Here is an 18,351-nt window from a genome sequence, read left to right as displayed (position 1 = left end):
TCTCCCCCAGTTCAAGTATTTGCGTTGCCTCATTTCATATTTTGTTGCATTTTAACATTTTCTAAATAAAACAAAATAAATAAGTCTCAATGACTTGAAGCTACTTTGCCAAGCACACAAGAAACATTTCTGGAAAACTATCAACCGCATTATCAGTCTGCAAGCAATAGTCCCCTGAATTACGGTTATTCCAGAGTTTACAGTGTTCGACCAATAACACTGATGTTAGTAAGAGCGAACCCCATGAGTGAAGAGTACAGAGCAAAAGCAACATGAATCATTCTAGCTGGTGACAGGGGATTCCACAGCTTCAGACATAGTCCCCTCGCACTTGAACTGAAAGCTTTGTAAGCGAAGTGCTCCAGGTGAAACCACAGCCATGCACAGGTCAGAGTAAAACTCCCATTAATTACAGTCAGGACACAATTTCACTGTAGGAATTTCATTGTCGCCAGTCTTGCTGTATTTTCAATATTCTTTCTTCTACTTAGAATAAAGAAGTGAAGTTAAAAGGGGGAGAGGAAGCACCATATGTTATATGGTAATAACTGTATTTACATAAAGAACAAGGGAGGATCTGAAGGACTGCAACCCAGTAACTGACTTCACTTTTACGACAGAAATTGGAAATGCTTGCTATGGCCTCATTTACAGACCTTTAAAACTGTATGCTGCGTAGACCAGCCAGAGTAACTCAAACTCATAAAAAAACTACACATGGCAAATTTACTGCATGAATTGCTGATTTGACAGACGTTAAATGTGACACGATGAACATTTTCTTTATCTTGATTTCAAATCAGTTAATGCTACATCACACAGTAGTTTCACCTACAAAGTCAGACATTAGAAAAGTTGCTCGTACAGATTAAGAATGGGTTTACAAAATGAGAATGGAGGGTGTCAGATCAAGAGAAGACATCTGACTTGCGTAGGAGTAATAAGCACAATAGGTATCAATAGCTCGATTTTGTTTACACAGTTTATACTGAAGACAGTATTTCACAGGGTATCAGAGAAGGCTAATAATATCAATGACAAAAAGCCACTCTGGGCTTTCTCCTTGTCAAGACACTGAATGGTCTAGTTCCCCTAAACACAGTTCTCAATAGTGTGCTTTCCCAGATCAAGGCTAAAGTCCTCTGCCATGTACCAGGCTGAGCTTTATAAAGAGAAATGCAAAGGAAAAAAGCAGAGGAAGGCTCATTTTTCCCCACCTAAGTACTACTCTGAATGTGGTCTTAAAGGCTAATAATGCTAGATCATTGCTGCTACAGGAGTTCAGAGAGCTGCTAGGACATAAAACAAGTTGATAATCCCAGTTCAGTTCCCCAAAATACAGTTCAAATCAATTCTCCATAACACTATTCCTTGACAGGCCTAGGAAGTACCAGTGAAGGAGCCTTGGAAAGCTCTCTGGACTTACCTCACATTCAGAACAAGAGACTTCAAGCATTGGTCGCTTCTTTTGCCTGAATCATATCCCAGATAAACACGGACATACAACTGTCCACATCCTACAAAGGGGCCTTTGGTTTTCTTACCAAAAGGGACACATTTTCCAGCAAAATTTCATCCACTGGGAGACTTTACCCGGAGATACAGACCTGATTGTGAGGCAACACCGTAATATTGGCACTATTCCCAACCTGCAGCCTGAATGGAAGTTTGTAACGTGCAACTGCAAACGTATAAACCGCAGGGAAGCATTTCACAAAGGCCAACTGCGTAGGTCGTGATCAGAGGTAACAATTAATGTTTCTGCTTCAGCTGACTCTGTTCTCTCACCTGGAGACTTGGGTATTGCTTTCTCCAGCTCAGGTTTGATCAACTTTGGTACAGCATTGGGTAACTTGCCCTGCCACTAACCATTCTAACCATTGTCTAGAGACAATGATGGGAAAAAGCATGTCTGTCTCCTCAACAGTCAGACTTACAACCAAGAAAAACATGATCATAAGAAAGCAGAGATTCAAAAGAAATACAGTGCAGGGCAGACAAAGTGTTGACTCTTGATCTAATGTATGCAACAAATGGCAATAAAATTACTTCAGGCTTTTGAAGGCATATCTTCTAGATCATACATAAAACCTGACTCAGCCTTGCCCCAATACACCAGTATGACCCTACTGCAGACTGATACTAAATAAAGCCCTGATCCTCAAGTTTTTAAATCTGGTTAAATTCTCCTTCTACCATGGAAGTCTCTGGGGCTAACTTTTGTCTGTGGTGCCTGGGTGACACAAGTCCAAAGAAAATGCTAATATGCAAAAACAAAGAAACAATAAAACAATCAGTTTTCCAACAAAACGTCATTAAAATTTTTGAGACAAACTGCAACAAATGGTAACAAAGACATAGATGTTCTGGTCCTTTCCCCTTCAGATCTCATCTGAACAGAGTGAATCACCAAGAGGGACAAAACAGGATCGGTTCATTTAAGAACACTCACAAAAAAGACTGGTCATGTCTAAATTAAATGTGCCTGAGACCGTTGTTCAGTATGAAAATATTACTGGCACAACAGCTCACCTCCACACTGTTAAACACACAGAATTCCTGAATTAAAATCCTTCAGAAGGTTGCCCCTGGTCAGTACGAGTGCTAGCTGGTCCGTACTGAAACAATGCCTAAAACAATTTAACTGCATAGACAGGTAAGTTCAGTGCCTGAAGACTTCTCTGGCGTTGCTTAGCTCACCGACATAGACAAACTTACTCTGCTACTGAATTTTATACTTTTTGAAACATGACACGTTACCTTGAAACTTAACTCCTGCACCTTAACTTGTCATTAGCTTGGTCTCTTGCATTAACCAAATCAACAGGTGAAAGAGACAGAAGCTCCACATGATACGAAGCCTTTTCAGTTTACCATCTGTGCTGGAAATTTCTCAACGTAATTACAGATACTGAAGACTTATACCAGTTTCAGTTAAGTCTGTAATGCAGTAATTTAAACTGTATTGGCACTTTTACATAGAGATCTCCACTTTTATGATTTTAATATATTACACATAAACACAGTCAGATCTCTTTCAAAATTCTTCCAATACTGTGTTCATTCAGCATAAACCCACGTGGCATAACTTGAGACTCGCAGTGAACTCAAGGGATATCTTCTTGTACAGCCTCTGCTTCATCTTATATAAGGCAAGGTTTTTGCGGCCATCTGGGACTGCACTTCAAATTCTTTTTTGTCTCCAATGTTAACGTGATTAGGGCTTTACATCTGAGCTGGACATGAGTTAAATTCATTCCACTGTCTTTAGAGAGACCCTTTGTGGGACTACACCTCAAAATCTGAATCTAACCCTATTAATACAAGCAAAGAGCGATGCCTGAAGGGATTACCTTCTCTGTTCTTTCAAAACTGAGTGCCACACCATCCACTGCCTTTATCTGACATATAATAGTGTGTTTCTGTTTAGCTCTTACTTTGAAATTCATGCCTTGCTGTCTCCTTTCTACCCAAGCAGTGTTTCCTGAATTGTAGGAAAGAAATGTGGTGGCTGATTTAAAATACTCCCCATTATAAACATATATTTGCATTCTTGAACAAGCAGAATCCCTATTGCCAGGCCTTCCAAGGGCCATTCCCTGATTATCAACTCCCGACTTGTGATGAAGTGAACCACTATGGGAATACTGAAGTTTAAATTTAGATTGTTAGGCAGTCAACTGTCTATCATGTCATGTTGCCCCCCTTCCAATCAATATCCATTGAATATGTATCAGTCAACGGCATTTTTCTCATGAAAATATTATCTAAGCAGTCAGCTACTAAGCAGTCCCGTCTTCTTAAATTTCATGTATCTCAATCAAAGTAAAACAAAATTAAACAGCAAAATAAAAGAATATAAAGAGAAAAAGCATCTGATTACATAGAAGGGAGGATTTATATTATCTAAATATTCATCTAAAAATTCATTTATATTATTTAAATACTATTATCTAAATTAACCTCCTTAGCTCACAAATTATTGCTAATTTATGATTAAAAGTACATGTCAATACTGATATTGGCATTTTAAAATACTGCTTTTGGAGGTCTAATCTTGAATTTGTAGTGGGTCCTACCTCACTACAAATCTATTTGTCTCTCACAGGTGCTACAAAATACCAAGTTAAGAGTACGAAATCACAAACTTAGTTTAAATGCAGTAAAATCTGTGCTTTTCTTCTCCTATTAGAGAAATTGCAGTACATGCAAAAATAAAAGCTAAATTTCTGGAGAACTACCCAGTCCCTGCTGCTGCAAACAATCAGTAGCTAAGTCACAGAATCAAACTTAGACTTCTCCCATGGTCAAGAAAATAGTGATGCACAAGGCCAGCCACTTAGCCACTGTTAAACAGTGTAATGATGTTACGCAGATTGTATGTTAGTAGTTCATCATCCTATAGTGAAAAACAGTGTGTGTCAGCAGTTAGAAGTACTTTGACCTTTTGAAGTGCCAAGTTTTAACAGCAGCAAAAATAGCAGCAAATACAATTTTGAAGACAATCAAAACTGAAAAGAAGTTTCAAGTGAGCGCTGTGGCTAGTGCTAGGTAAGTCTCATCTTAAACATTTGGCATGTTTCCTGAAGACTTGGCTTACTGAATATAATGAAAATACTCAGTTTTTTCTTTAACTGTGGATTTCTCATTCTTTTTTCAGGAAAAAAAAAAAAAAAAAGTGAACCCAAAAGCTCAAGAAGCAGAAAACAACCAAAGATATTCCAAAAGCCTTTTTATGATTTTCAAACTAGTCTGGTTGATTCCACAGGTCTTAATCACAATTGTCGGCATTGAATTAAATATTATTGGAAAAAGAGACTTTCACCACATGGTGTCTGAATATTGTAAGTGACAAAAAGCAATGAAGCGGAGAAGTCAATTGATGCAATATAGTCCACATTTTTGGTCTAATGCAATAGCTATAGAGTCCTTAAGGAGGACAGACTAATGCAGAAGAATAAACATTACAGTCAATGGCTGTCAGTAGAGTCATCAGCCTCACTGAATGAGGAAAATCACTGTTAGACTGAGGGTATAAGAAAAGGAAGGAATCCAGAACTTTACTGCTGATAAGAGATGTTATACTATGTAAGCCCTTTCATTAAATAGTTAGATCCCATCTCAAAACAAGTTAACTTTTTCTCCCCTACATCACCCCTGCTACTATTCTTTCTGGCAAGTTGTTCAAGAATACCACTCCTCTAATGATTTTAAACTTTCTTCTAACTACAAGATTCAGTTTACACGTAGATAGTGTATCTCCACTTCTTTTTGTACTAATTTTATCCCGTATGTACAGATTAAGCCTATGGATTTCCACACCAATATTTATCTTACGTCTTTAATATATACATATTCTTAATTTACTCAGTTAAAATGTTTGGCAATTCAGTGCCTTTCAAACAGCCTGGAGCAAAATCTTGGACCCAATGAAATTACTGGCACAATCCATTAAGCTAGAATCTCATCAAAGTTTTCCAATCAAGACCACTAGACACAGATATTAGGATAATAACTACATAAATAAACAAATAACAGTCATGTAAAAGAAAATAGATCAAATATGGACGAATTCCATTCTTCTTCCTGTCTCTAGTTTCTTCTTATCACTGAAACATGGGTAGTGCATAAGCTTCAAAAAGAAAGCATGGAGCAAAAGTGTATTTATACTCTCCATTTCTATGTAAATCTGAAGCCTGTTGACTTCTTTCAACAACTCTGTGAATTCTTTTTTCCAAAGGAAAAAAAAATAATATTGTTTTAGTAGATACTTTACCAAACACCATTGCACAATTTTCAACTACACATGTAGCTATTTTATTTCTAAAAACAAGCTAACACCTACAAAGCCCTTGGCATTGTAGGACATTTAAAGTTAAAGTCCCACTCTGTCCTTTTCTAGCTATCATGCTAAAGCTAACAGGCATGACGAATTTTTCTATTGTATTAGAGTTGGAACATGAGAAAAGCTATAGTTGCTTTAGGCTGTCCTGTCCTTAGTCACTCATAACTTTTACAAAACATCACAGAAAGTATTCTTCTAACATTTTTAAAGCTTAGTTTCACCTTAAGAATCATTTCCTCTGGTGCTGAAAATTTAGAGAAGGAAGGGAATATTCATAAAGACATTAAAAAACACTTTTAATGAAACAGAGTCTTTATTTTGAGCAAAGCTCAAGAAAGAACATATTTCTATAGAATCCAAATCTTTTGGTCCAAATTAAATTGACATCACCTCCTTAGAAAGATCTTGCATGTGGAGAAAAATTCTCTAATATCTCAGTGGAAAAGGCATCTAAGCAATTAATCTATGAAGAACAATGACTCTATCTTTATCTGACTGCTGGGACAAAAAGTGAATTCTCTTGGCAGCCAGGAAAAATGATGGGATTATTCACAAAGGAACTAAAATACTGTTTTTTTCTCTAAATGAGCCTGTCAGTGCAAAACAATAGAGTAGAGCTAAATATTACAAAGGAAGCTCTTCTGGAATAAAAGATTGCAGATATATCACTCTTCCTTCTCAAATGCAGATCTAACAATCAACAGCAGATCTAGTATCCCTATAATTACATGATAGTAGAAAACTCATTTAAATAGTACATCACGTAGCATACTCAGGTATTTCAAATTTTGGACTTATTTGTAAGTAAATAAGCAAACATATAAATATAAGATGGCCAATAACACTCTTATTCTGACCCAGTTACTTTCACCGTTCTGAAGACCTAAAGCAAGCAGTATAAATAAATGAAAAAAAATTACATACCTGCCTATGATGAGATCTAAATTCTGGTATTAACACAGAAATGTAAATTTCTGTTTAATTAATCCACATTTTACTTTACATAACAAAAGTACTTGAAAACACAGCTAATTGTCCTTGAGGGCCTAGGGCTCTTACCCAAAGAAATTATGAAAATGTCATTTTCATTTTTATCTTCTTGGGGATTGTCTATCAGACAATAGACATTTAGCAAGCTTATTCTTCTAAAATATATTTTCCAATTACTTACTTTTTATAAAAATGCTTAACATTCTGTTCTCTCCCCTCAAGCGCAACAAATAACTGTTTAGATGTTTGTATGTTTAGGAAAGAAATACAGCCTTTAAAATCATTTATGGTAAGGCATCAAACAATGGTCAGAATCGATAAGTTTATAAAACATGCCGGAAGTATTTGCTCTAAGTTAGGTAACATGTTTTATACAGACTTAAACAGGTCTAAGCCTGGTCTCATTAAGGTTGTAGGCAAACCTGCCTTGTTGCCAGTGGAGAAATGTTGCGCCCTTTCTATCCCTAACTAAATACTTAAAATGCATGAGTTCTAAAGATGTAAGAAAATGTCCTCTTGCACTAAGGGATACATGTATTTAATAACGTGCAGAGCACCAGAGTGACAGGGTAAAAATTGTCGTACCATAAAAATGGAGTTCTGCTCTTGGTTTTGTCAGACGTACAGGTGTCTGGTGTGATCTGAGACGATCTACATTATCCAGGGGATGCAAGATACATCATCAAACCTTTAGAAGGCCCATGCTTTTCTGGAACATTATCTAGAGGCCAAGCAAGATAGACCCGAGGGCCTAAACAGCACCAGGTACCCAGAGAAGTGTAATGAATCCCACCACTAAAGAGAGAAGGGATTCAACCCGAAATTATGACACATGAATGCCAGTGTCTACCTGGGGAAGCCCCGTAGATATAGGTGTCTCTACACTCTCCACCATCACTTAAAATTGGGAGCAGGATTCAGTTACCTAAACCGAAGTGTCTAGTGTCATCTGAGATGACTTAGGGCACACAGCCTGGCTCCCAGTTGCTAGCCTAAAAAGATGAAGCTTTCATAGGTCGCATGTTATTTCTGCTATCTTTGTGCACATCTTGGCCAAGGGCACCTTAAATGAAGGTGGATGCCTACATGTAAGCAACTGAATCACACTACTAGTCAATACTAACAGCAGAGTCCAGAAAAAAGATTCAACTCATTGTGATACAGACATTAACTGGTTGGTCGGCTGAATTAGTCTCTCTGTGTCATTGATTTCTGGGAGCAGACTGTTATTAATATATAGGAAACACATACAGCCCATTTGATCACCTAAATTTAAGTACTATTCTCTCAAACTGAATCCCTTTCCCAATCTAACCCTGCAGCTTGCACACTTGCTGGAAAATACACCTCTTGCAAATCATCCTGCACAAATCTCATCATCAGGATGTATATCAGCAACCAAACTTACCCTTCCCACATAAAATATCTTGAGATCCTTGTTTCCCAAGTGCTACGTAATCTGCAAAGCATGGACACTATGATAGCTCATATGTGCCAGTGTCATGCACATCTTTAAGTCTGTATTTGCAACCACACTAATAATGTAATGTGTGAAAATCCAAAATAAGCTTTTTTAACAGGGCATAATATCTAGATATCCATAACACTCCTACTAATATCCAATTTTATTCCCAAGGTAGTAATACTTAAATACAACAAGGCATAGTACTTCAAGAAATTCATCATAAACTACACAAGCCTTCCTGAAACAGTTTGAGCAATCCATACACATCTTCCTATCTTTTAAAATCGGGCAGTGTTAGTCCATTACAACCGCACTAAGGATTTCATATGGAGTGCAAATTTAAAGCAATCCTTCATTTCGTTCTGCCCCTCCTGTGTTTTTCATTCTGTAAAGTCAAAGAAATACAGCGAATTACCAATCAGTGCACGCCATCTATGCTCATAAAAAGTTGCTGTCATCTCAGATTATAGAACAGACATCACCTTTATCACAAATTGCCTAAGCCGAGCCAACTTCAAACTGTTGCCAGTAGCCAAAGGAAAAGCCTATTGAAAAGAATCCACCTGCTATAGTTTTCCCTACTGTATTTTACCAGGTTTTTTTTCAACTCCCATTTTGGAAGTCCCACCATTGTGGATTTTAAAACGTGACTTGACAAAACTCCAGCAAATATAGAAGTTAGCAATCCTTCACTGGCAGAGAACTAGGCTCTTGATAAGTCTTTCCCATCTCTAATATCTCTGATTCTATGGTTCAATAATGACTGATGATCTTCCTTGGCTGCAGGCAATGGTCTGTGGGAAGACAAACTGAGGGGAAAGAAAAGGTAAAAAAAAAAAAAGGAAGAAGAAAAAAAGAGATGAAAACAAGAGATAAGAAAAAAGAAGCAAGGAAAAGAAAAGTAAGGAGGAAAGTTGAAATAAGGAAGTTCATAAGGTGAACTCATGGTACAGGAACCCTGAAGAACGAGATTCAGTTTCTACTTCTGTCACACTTCATGTCAGCATAGCAAATCTCTTATTTCCCCTGTGCCTCATCCTCCCACCATTAAGTTTTTAACATCCAGGGGTATGTGAGCAGCATGTTTGCCTGTTAGTGGTGTCTAATAAAAAACATTAATACCTGGAGCAGTGAAAGGTCGATCTTTTATTGTATTTCATAAAAATCCACAAACAAACAAAATCCACTCAAACAAAAAAGGAGAAGCTTAGGTACTATGATGACAAGGCAACATGAATGTTTGTGGAACAACTTACTTAATAGTACATTCACTCAAAAATAGAACAGATTTTAATTTTGCATTGTGTAACGCTTACAATCTGATCCAAAATCCATTTTATTTTTTAAGACTTACATTTATTTAAATACATTTTGAAGCAGACTATTTGTTTTCATACTTGGGTAACAAAAATTATCTTATTCAAACTTTCATTCTGAAAGAGAATGTGATACTCTCTATCTTCAGTCATCTAATGACATCCTTTACGTAATCCTACTGACAATGATTTCTACCAACTTTTGGTACTTACGATTTAAGAAAACAAAACAAAACTTAAAAACCACCAGGGTCTGAAGTGTTACAGACGTGTTTTTCATGTTTTTTGCTCTGACACTTGTCGCTTGAACATATTCACTACTTGAATGATTACACAGATGATCAAATTGAAATGCTGTATTCATATTTTATGATCTCCCTCTACTACTTTCTATGAAAAAAACGCGAGACAGTCCTGAGACGAATGAATGATGAAGATATATTCCTGGCTCTTTTACATCACTTCTCTTGTTCTTGGCAGGTATTGGAAAAGGCAGCAAATACTCTTCAATTAGTCCAGTTCACATTTGTGCAAGCTGGGTTACAAAGATGGATAAGCTATGGGATTGATATGAAGACTCATGATGGAACTGGACACACAGCCCAGACCTCCAGCCCCCCCAGCACAATGCCTCGGTCACTTACTCACATCGCTTCCTTTTTCCCACATTTTCAAAAACACATGCAACAGAGAAGAAGATAATAAAGACCTTTCCAAAGCTGACGTTCCACGTACAAGTAATGAAGGATAGAAATATCAGAATCCAGCACTTCATAATCAATAAGGAAAATCGAAAAATGGAACACAGCCCTGGGTTTAAAATACGTAGAAGTAATGAGAGAGAAAAAAAGCCTCACTTGCCAAGACCAAAATCATGCTGTACAGCTAGAAATATAATACTATTACTTCTAGTAATAATAATAGATTTTATTGTGTGGAAGACAGCTCATTTATTTTCCTTGCAATTAAATGTATTATTACTATTCTGTGCAGCATGTAAACCACGACATGTAGACAAACACAATCTGTCAATTTCTCTGCAAAGACAGTGGGTCAAAGCAATTTCCTAGAAGAGCATCACACAACCAACATCTGAGGTAAGAAAGAAAAAAATGACAGGATCGTCACCTTCAGATCCAGATGCAGTACAAAAAGGAGGCAATTTCCTCTTTGGTGCACTTCGTAAATATCCACTGATATCCATTTAAAGGAAGTATGTTCCTTCCCATTGAAAGGGGTGCTTGTTTTTCTGTTTTGCTATCTATGTTTTCAAGAAATTGATAATTTTCCGTCTGCCTTTCAGATGGTATTTTTCTGAAAAGGGAAGTCTCCCCCTTGCCAACCTGTATTTCACACTTGTAAGTGGAGATGTGATTACATGTCAGCAAAAATGAACAGGACCAATGAAATAAAACTACTGTTTCTCTACAAGATCATGAGGAAAAAAATAATAAAGACCAGATTTTCTGAGGTTAGCATTTCTTTTCAAATTATCTATACAACAGTGAAAACAGTTCAATTGTTTTGTAAAAGTTAAAAACACATAACAGCATCTTCATGTATCACAGACATGTCATGTGAGTGGGAAAAGCTGATGAAAATCGATATAGGTTTGTCTGACAGCAGTTACTTTGTCCCCCATAACCATGGCCTGGTATGAAGAGTACCGGTGAGTTAACACAATCAGAAACTCAAAGCGGAAGGCATCAGTCCTACAGGAACATTTTTTCCCCAAGCTCTGAGCCATCCCATACAGAGGCAAAGCCACTGTTACCAAGAGGTAGCAGCAGAGAGACAAATCTACTTCCACCCTGGCCCTACAGCGACAGATGTTCTTTTAAGATGCAGCTATAAGGAATTTGTCCCAATATTCCTCCAAATGGACAGAGATGTCTTCTACAAATATTCCATAGCACAACAGTCCCATTCCACACAAGGGTCAATCTCAATATAATCCATAAAGAATTAACACAAAAGGCAACATATTTTTCATCCACAGTCACAAAACAATTGTCAAATAATATGCTTTACGAATGTTTTCTCACAGTGGAATAAAACTGCTATTGTTCTACAGAGAGAAAGCATCAAGTGAGTTTAACGTTCTACAGAGCTATTGTGGTTCACTGCATCAGCTGCACATCCCCTGTCACAGCAGTTTTAATCCCAGAATTTTAAACCCCTTTTCCAATAGTGGGTTCAAGCCTCAGCACTTGAGATTGAGTTGCTTAATGCTAAGCACTGAAATTAACGGGGGATAAGTTTCCTCAGGCCCTGAAGCCTTGATCTTGAAATTAACGGGAGATTTTAAGCATGAAAAAAACCACCTGAACAAGCCCCTAAGTCAATTATGTGCTGTAATACCTCAAAAGGTACACTAGGAACATTATGATCACAGCTGAAGTGCAGATAACTCCTCAGCTGGTACAAACCAGCTGTTAATAAGTAGAGAAACATTGTACCAACAGTTTCAGTTAATAAGTAAAACTACAGAAATATTTTTTTCTCTTTCTGTAATTTATGTCAATTTTAATTCATCACAGAAATAAACTGTTACCACTTAATTGCTCTTACTGTACAGCAAAGATGCTTATAATGAATGATGATAAGCAGGAACATGAATGAACAGTTGCCAGGCAACCAATAAATAAAGGTTCCAAATAGCATGACCTCTCTTTAAAGGATAAAGCTCTAATCATAATTATTTTTCAAATCCATTTCAGTGCCAACTAAAATCATGTTTGCAGCACTAATCCTGGTCTTCCTCATACAAGATGAAACCAAATCTGTCATTTGACATATCACAGATAACAAATTAAACAGACTCAACCTGCTCCGTCAGATTATGGTCAATAATAGTGTAGTTTGAGGACAGCAAACAGGTTAGACAATAAACTGGAATCCAAAACAGAGAGGTGAGGAGAATTAAGCAATTTAAATAGAGTAATTTTTTTTTTTTTTTAAAGCGACTTTGTTACTTTAAGGATCTTCAAAAAGCACCAATACGAAGTCCTCCGATGTTTAACTCCACAAAATGATCATTTGGGAAAGTAGAAGGATGAGACAGACTTTAAAATACTGAAAACAGATGTGGTTTGAAATGTTTTAAAATCTATAATACCGCATTCTCTCTTTATAAACTCTTACAACTCAGTCTTGCCGAGTGCATAAGCAGAGCTGAGGTGCCTAGAGCAAGCACTGACCTTTCGGATGGATTCAAATAAAACTGACAAAGAGCAGCATAAATCTTAAACCAGTTAAAGAACACAGTATATCCACGCTGAAGAAACAATGAATGGTTATGCAGGAGTTTTACATTACGCCTTCTGAATAACGGAAGGGGGAAAGCTTGGGCTTGCTCAGGGTTTCTTTGGTGGGCTAATAAATTGCGTATTTATTTTAGTACTATCTCATGTCAGAAAATATTAGGAATACATGCTTTGGTAGGTTTACCTTGCACTACATAAGGTGATTACATAAATGTCTTTATTTAACCATGTTATTTATTTTCTTTAGTAGAATTGAGAATCGCTAATAGCTGTGATGCTTAAACACTAAACAGTCAAAAATTTGCATTAAGAAAATAAGATGAACTACAATTATAAACAAATATGTCTTGCACCTAAGGTCTAACATACTATCTCAATTGTGAACTCATAAGAACTGGGACCACCTTTTCAATCTGTCTTTGAACAAAATACAGGCAACAGAATCCATAAACTTCCCTGCAACACTAGCAGCACAAAATAATCTCATACTTTATAGTAGAAAATTGATCTAGTGGAATTTTTGTAAACAAGAATTATTGTTTAAATTACCGCAGAGGATGCACTCTGTCAACTAGTAGTTTCCACATGTATTTTTTCGTACCAAATGAGAGCCAGTTCATTATATAGTAGCCTTCTATGACAGAAAGTATTCTGTTGCCTATCAGATACATAACTTTCCAATTATTTTCCTTATCTAGATATATCTGCCCATCAGAAGCCTTTACAGGTTTCCTATGTATCTGTATTTCCTCAGTAAGCAAATAGGAAATACATCACATTATATCTGTATTTTTATTGACTAATAGTTCACCCACTAACCACCTCCACCACCTGATTCAATAACTCCTCTCCATCCTTCTAACAACTTCATTTGGAACTACTTGTTCTAACAAAAATCCAATTCATTTAGTTGATACCTTACACAAGAGTGAGATTCAAAATTTAAATAACTGGGAATCATGCATACTGACTACAACTAAAAACAACGCAGAAGATCCTGTATATTCCTTTTAGGACACATGGCACTATTTATACCAAAACCAGATTAATTGCCTCACCATAGTTTTGAGCTTGCATTTTAACAAATTATAAATAACCTGCGTTGTGCTTGCAAACCTGACAATGAAGCCCACGAGTTGAAAAGTGTGTAAAAATTATACTGGAGGGCTTTTTTTCCCCTCCTTTTCAATGACCAGCTGAAGAATTAAACTGGTCTGGTTTTAAGCTTAGGAAACCCACAGCCTGTGGAAGAAAAGGTGATGCATTACCATCCAGCAGGAGCTATAGGCTAATTGTAAAGTTTATTAACAATGAAAACAACAGGGTTCTCAGCCCCTTGCTGCCATGGAGGAAACTGATGGTATTTTTCTGAGGTTCTGATTCCACTGTATTTTGTTCCACAATATGCAGTTTAACTGTCCCACCTCTGAAAATGGGAGGAGAAAAAAGACTGTATTGTTTTCCAGTGCTGCTCACACTAAAATAAGAGTCATTTTAAGATCTCCCCTAGGGATTCAAGTCTATATATTTAGCATTAGAAGAAGGAAAATAGAGTATAACTGCCAGCTTGAGGAAAGAGATGATGAAGCATGCTTTCTCTCTAGTGTTTCCCACATCACAGATACAGTCAACGAAACTAGGTGCAATTCTAAAAAACGCTTCTTTGCTTAACAAGGTTTACGCAGATACTCAGCTGAGTAAGAGCAGGCAGCATTAGGATCCAAAAATTAATCTTATTCTAGATTCATGCTGATCCTGTCTTCTGGTATTCTTGTTTAAATAACCTTTTTTCCTTTAACAAAATGGTGACATTGTATTTCAATTTTTTTTTATATTGACTATTTAATAGTAAATAAAATATATACATATTATTTAAATATATACATAAACTAATGGATAACATTAGAAGAAAAACTCAAAAGACAAAACCAGCTCAAACAGTACAATATTACGGGTTTTAGGAAAGCATAAATATATATATATATATATATATGTAGTCTATATGGATGACATTTGTGAAAGACACTCCCAATAAGATGCAAAGAAGTTATCTGAGCAACACAAGATCTTACTACTATAGTGAGGAACCCAGTGCGGGGGAAGGGGGAAGTTGGTTGCTCTATCATTTTTCAGTAACAAATTATCTTCTGTGTGTTTGTTTCAATTTTACATTTAAAATGTTCTTTTAATAACTATTATTCCATTCACTATCTCACTGATGAACATCTTCCTCTGCTAGTGTACGGAAGTAGTTGAAAACAGTAGAAAAACTCCATGTTGATGGACATATTCTTCCGTTAGTGCACTTACTCACTGAAGTTATCATTTTGGACCAAGAATAGTTCAGCCCTGAGAAGAGGGAGCTAGCACTGTAGTCCTCAGTTTTTCTCATGTTGTCAGAAACAAAGTCTCCCAAAAAATGCCACCGGTAATCAGTGAACTTTGAAAATTAATGCTGAAATCTCCCTACACATAAGACTATGCGAATCTTAAACTTCATAATGGTTACTTAAACTATCAGTTTACAGTCATCTCTCACACAGCTTTACCACAAAGCTCTGACTGACTCAGAGTGGAAGCGTGCCCCTCCGGAGTCCCGTACTCCATGATCCAAATCCTATTTAGCTACATCTGCTACATGAAATACTACATACATGAATACATTTCAAGACTGACAATTCAGCTGTCATCGGAAGCCTAAGGACTTCATAGATGATGTATGGTAAAAGAAATTTTACAAAGAGACAACCAAATTACAAGGAACAGTAATGTTCATAAAAGCTGGTAAACTTCAGCTTTGTGTTTCTCCTTTAAAAGATAACATTATTATTTAATATCTTTGAGCTACAGTAATATCTCCTAAGAATTGCCATGGCTTACAGCTTAACAAACCCACATTGAAACAAACAAACCAAAAAATCCGACACTACTACACGGATTTTGCTTATCAATGAGGAATGTGGAGTAAATGACACAGAACAAGAGGAAATAAACAATCTCTGGATTTTATAATGTTCAACTGGTACTATCCGTACGTTATTCAGAGACAAGAAAGAATGAAAAAAAAAAAAAAATTTGCTTTCCAACCATCCTAAGCATTTTTTCAGTGACATTTCGTTCGACTATATGTAAACCACTTCTTTCCTGAACCCTACTTTGCATATTTTTTCTTATTGTCGTAAGAAATATTTGTCATATTTTCACAATTTACTATTAAGTACAACTGTTTTATGCACTGGGGCTGACAGGGAGGATTGTACATCACAATACACATATGCTGTTGCCAAGACCTTTGCTTCAAATTTCCCATGCTTTTAGCCTTTGCTGTTCCCTACAAAAAAGAAATATTCAGCACTCTCCAAACAACATGAACACAGCAATGACTGTTCTGGGGCAAATCTCAGGTCCATTTAGCCCAGGACCATGTCACTGACAGTGGTCAAAGGCAGTGACCTAGGGAAAAGCCCTGTATTAGGGCAACTCTTAAATACTAGAGTAATTCCCTGGAACACTCTCCTGGTTCCCAGCAATCTGTGGCTCAAAGGTTTAGTTACAAAAAGAGACTGGGAGCGCTGGCATATGACAACACACTTTGTTTCAGAAGGGCTGGGAGGCAGAACAGGAGATGGCATATTTCAAAAGGGAGAAATATATGCCCTCACCACACACGCACACTACTTCATTTCCCCCAGCAGTGTTTCTTGCTCCCGATACTGCCTTTGCCCTCAAAATGTGCTGTTTTCCATATGGGAGAGGTGGCAAAAATGAAAGTGTTTCCCTTCTTTCCTCATAAAACCTCCTTCTGACTGGAGTTGGCCTCCTGTTCATATTCCACTTGACTAAACCAATCTTTTTCTCCTCCCACACTAGCTCCATCTGCCGCCCGTCTCTCCAGCAGAGCCAGATGCCAGCAAAGCAGACTACTGTGGGAGGAGAAAGTTCTGTCGCTGGAATTTCTCCCCTACCCCCCGAGGGGGGCCAGTCTATGAAGCCTGGAAAGGAGACCGAGAGCAACTTCCTCTCTTCCACGCTGCTTTCCCCTGCTCATCGGTAAAGGAGGCAGCTGAGGACATGAGCAAAAGAAGGATAAAACTTCAACGTGCGCTCTGAAATTTGCAACTTTAATATGTATATAGCAAAAGTCTCCCAATTGTACTCCAGGCTCGAGCATGGCACACACCTGATAAACATGTAAGAAGACACGAGTCTTGCCCCAAAGAGCTTACAGTCAAACAGAAGAAGAGATGCACATTTGTGATACGGAACAAACAAGAGTGACTAGAGCGTAGATGACAGAGAAAAAAAGACTAGGATTTACAATCAGGAGAGATATTAATGATGGAGTAAAAAGACAGTACTTTCTGGAGAGATACAAGTCAGAGACAGAAGCTATGGATGTGTGGTGTTAAGATGAGAGGAGGATTGCATGTGGCAAGGGAAACTGCCTGAAGGGAGGGGAAAGACTAGAACGAAAGCAGACATGGGGAAAGAAAAAGTAATTTCTTTATATGTTTGAGGCAATCTTGCATGAGGCAGATGGAGAAGAAGTACAGGTAAGAACTTTAAACCAAAAGGGAGACAGTCTAGGGACGGAGGAGCATCTGTGGGAGCAGTCTTGCCAGAGACGGTAGCAAGAATGAGTGTCACTGAGTGAGAACAAGAGCACATATAGAACAAGCAAGTGTGCATATGTGCGAGACAGAGGAAACGACACAGACTTCATTTCTCTGAGAGAAAGAATTGTGGGAACCCAGGAGATGAAAAGAGACTATAACCAAGAAGGAGTGAGGGTGGTGTATGTGTGCAGCAGAAAGTTTGGAGTGGGGCTGGCAGGACAGAAGAAAGAGAAGGAGCACAGGGATCTCACCGAACACCAGAATTATGTATTAGAAATTGAAAGAGCACATATAAATTGGAGAAACACATAACAGGAAAGATGAATAAGTTGAATAGTCGGGAAGAGGAAGAGGGAAATACATCACATTGAAAGAGATTAAGAAAAAGAGTTCACAGTAGAACGAATGGAGTGACAGGAGGGGGAAAAAGGAGGAAAGAATATATGCAAAGATGATAAAGTCAGTAAAGAAACATTAGTTAAGTAAAGGCATTATGTAAAAACCCCATACGGGAAAACTGGGAGTGTATAGAAGAATGACTGGAAATGGATTTCTACTGAATTCTCACCGTCACTGTAAACTCTTAGGGTTTGCCACATCTAGGTATCCCCACATTTTAATCTTTTTCTTCACTTGGAAAAATTCTGTTTCCTGGTCCTCCAAACCCTCTAACTTTTGCGCTGTAGTTGCACCTTTATACCGTTTGTCTCACTATTTCTAGTGGCAACTCTTTTTGTTACGTTTAAATGGGAAAAAAAAAGATCTTATTTTGTCAAACACTCTACCACAAAGAAACGTGCCAAAATCTCGAGTTTCCTTTCCCCCTGTCCCCACAACCCTCTTTCATTCAGTC

The 18,351-nt window shown here is 37.4% G+C and overlaps 1 protein-coding gene across 1 annotated transcript in view; it reads right to left on the bottom strand.

Annotated features, from left to right (window-relative positions):
- MMP16 (matrix metallopeptidase 16 (membrane-inserted)) overlaps positions 1–18,351 on the bottom strand; it is a 185,901-nt gene that overhangs the window by 166,873 nt on the left and 677 nt on the right. The window lies entirely within an intron of this gene.

The sequence above is a fragment of the Charadrius vociferus genome, unplaced genomic scaffold, assembly GCF_000708025.1.
Source record: "Charadrius vociferus isolate BGI_N301 unplaced genomic scaffold, ASM70802v2 scaffold15, whole genome shotgun sequence".
NCBI lineage: Eukaryota > Metazoa > Chordata > Aves > Charadriiformes > Charadriidae > Charadrius > Charadrius vociferus.
This window is presented reverse-complemented; position numbering and strand designations above follow the sequence as displayed.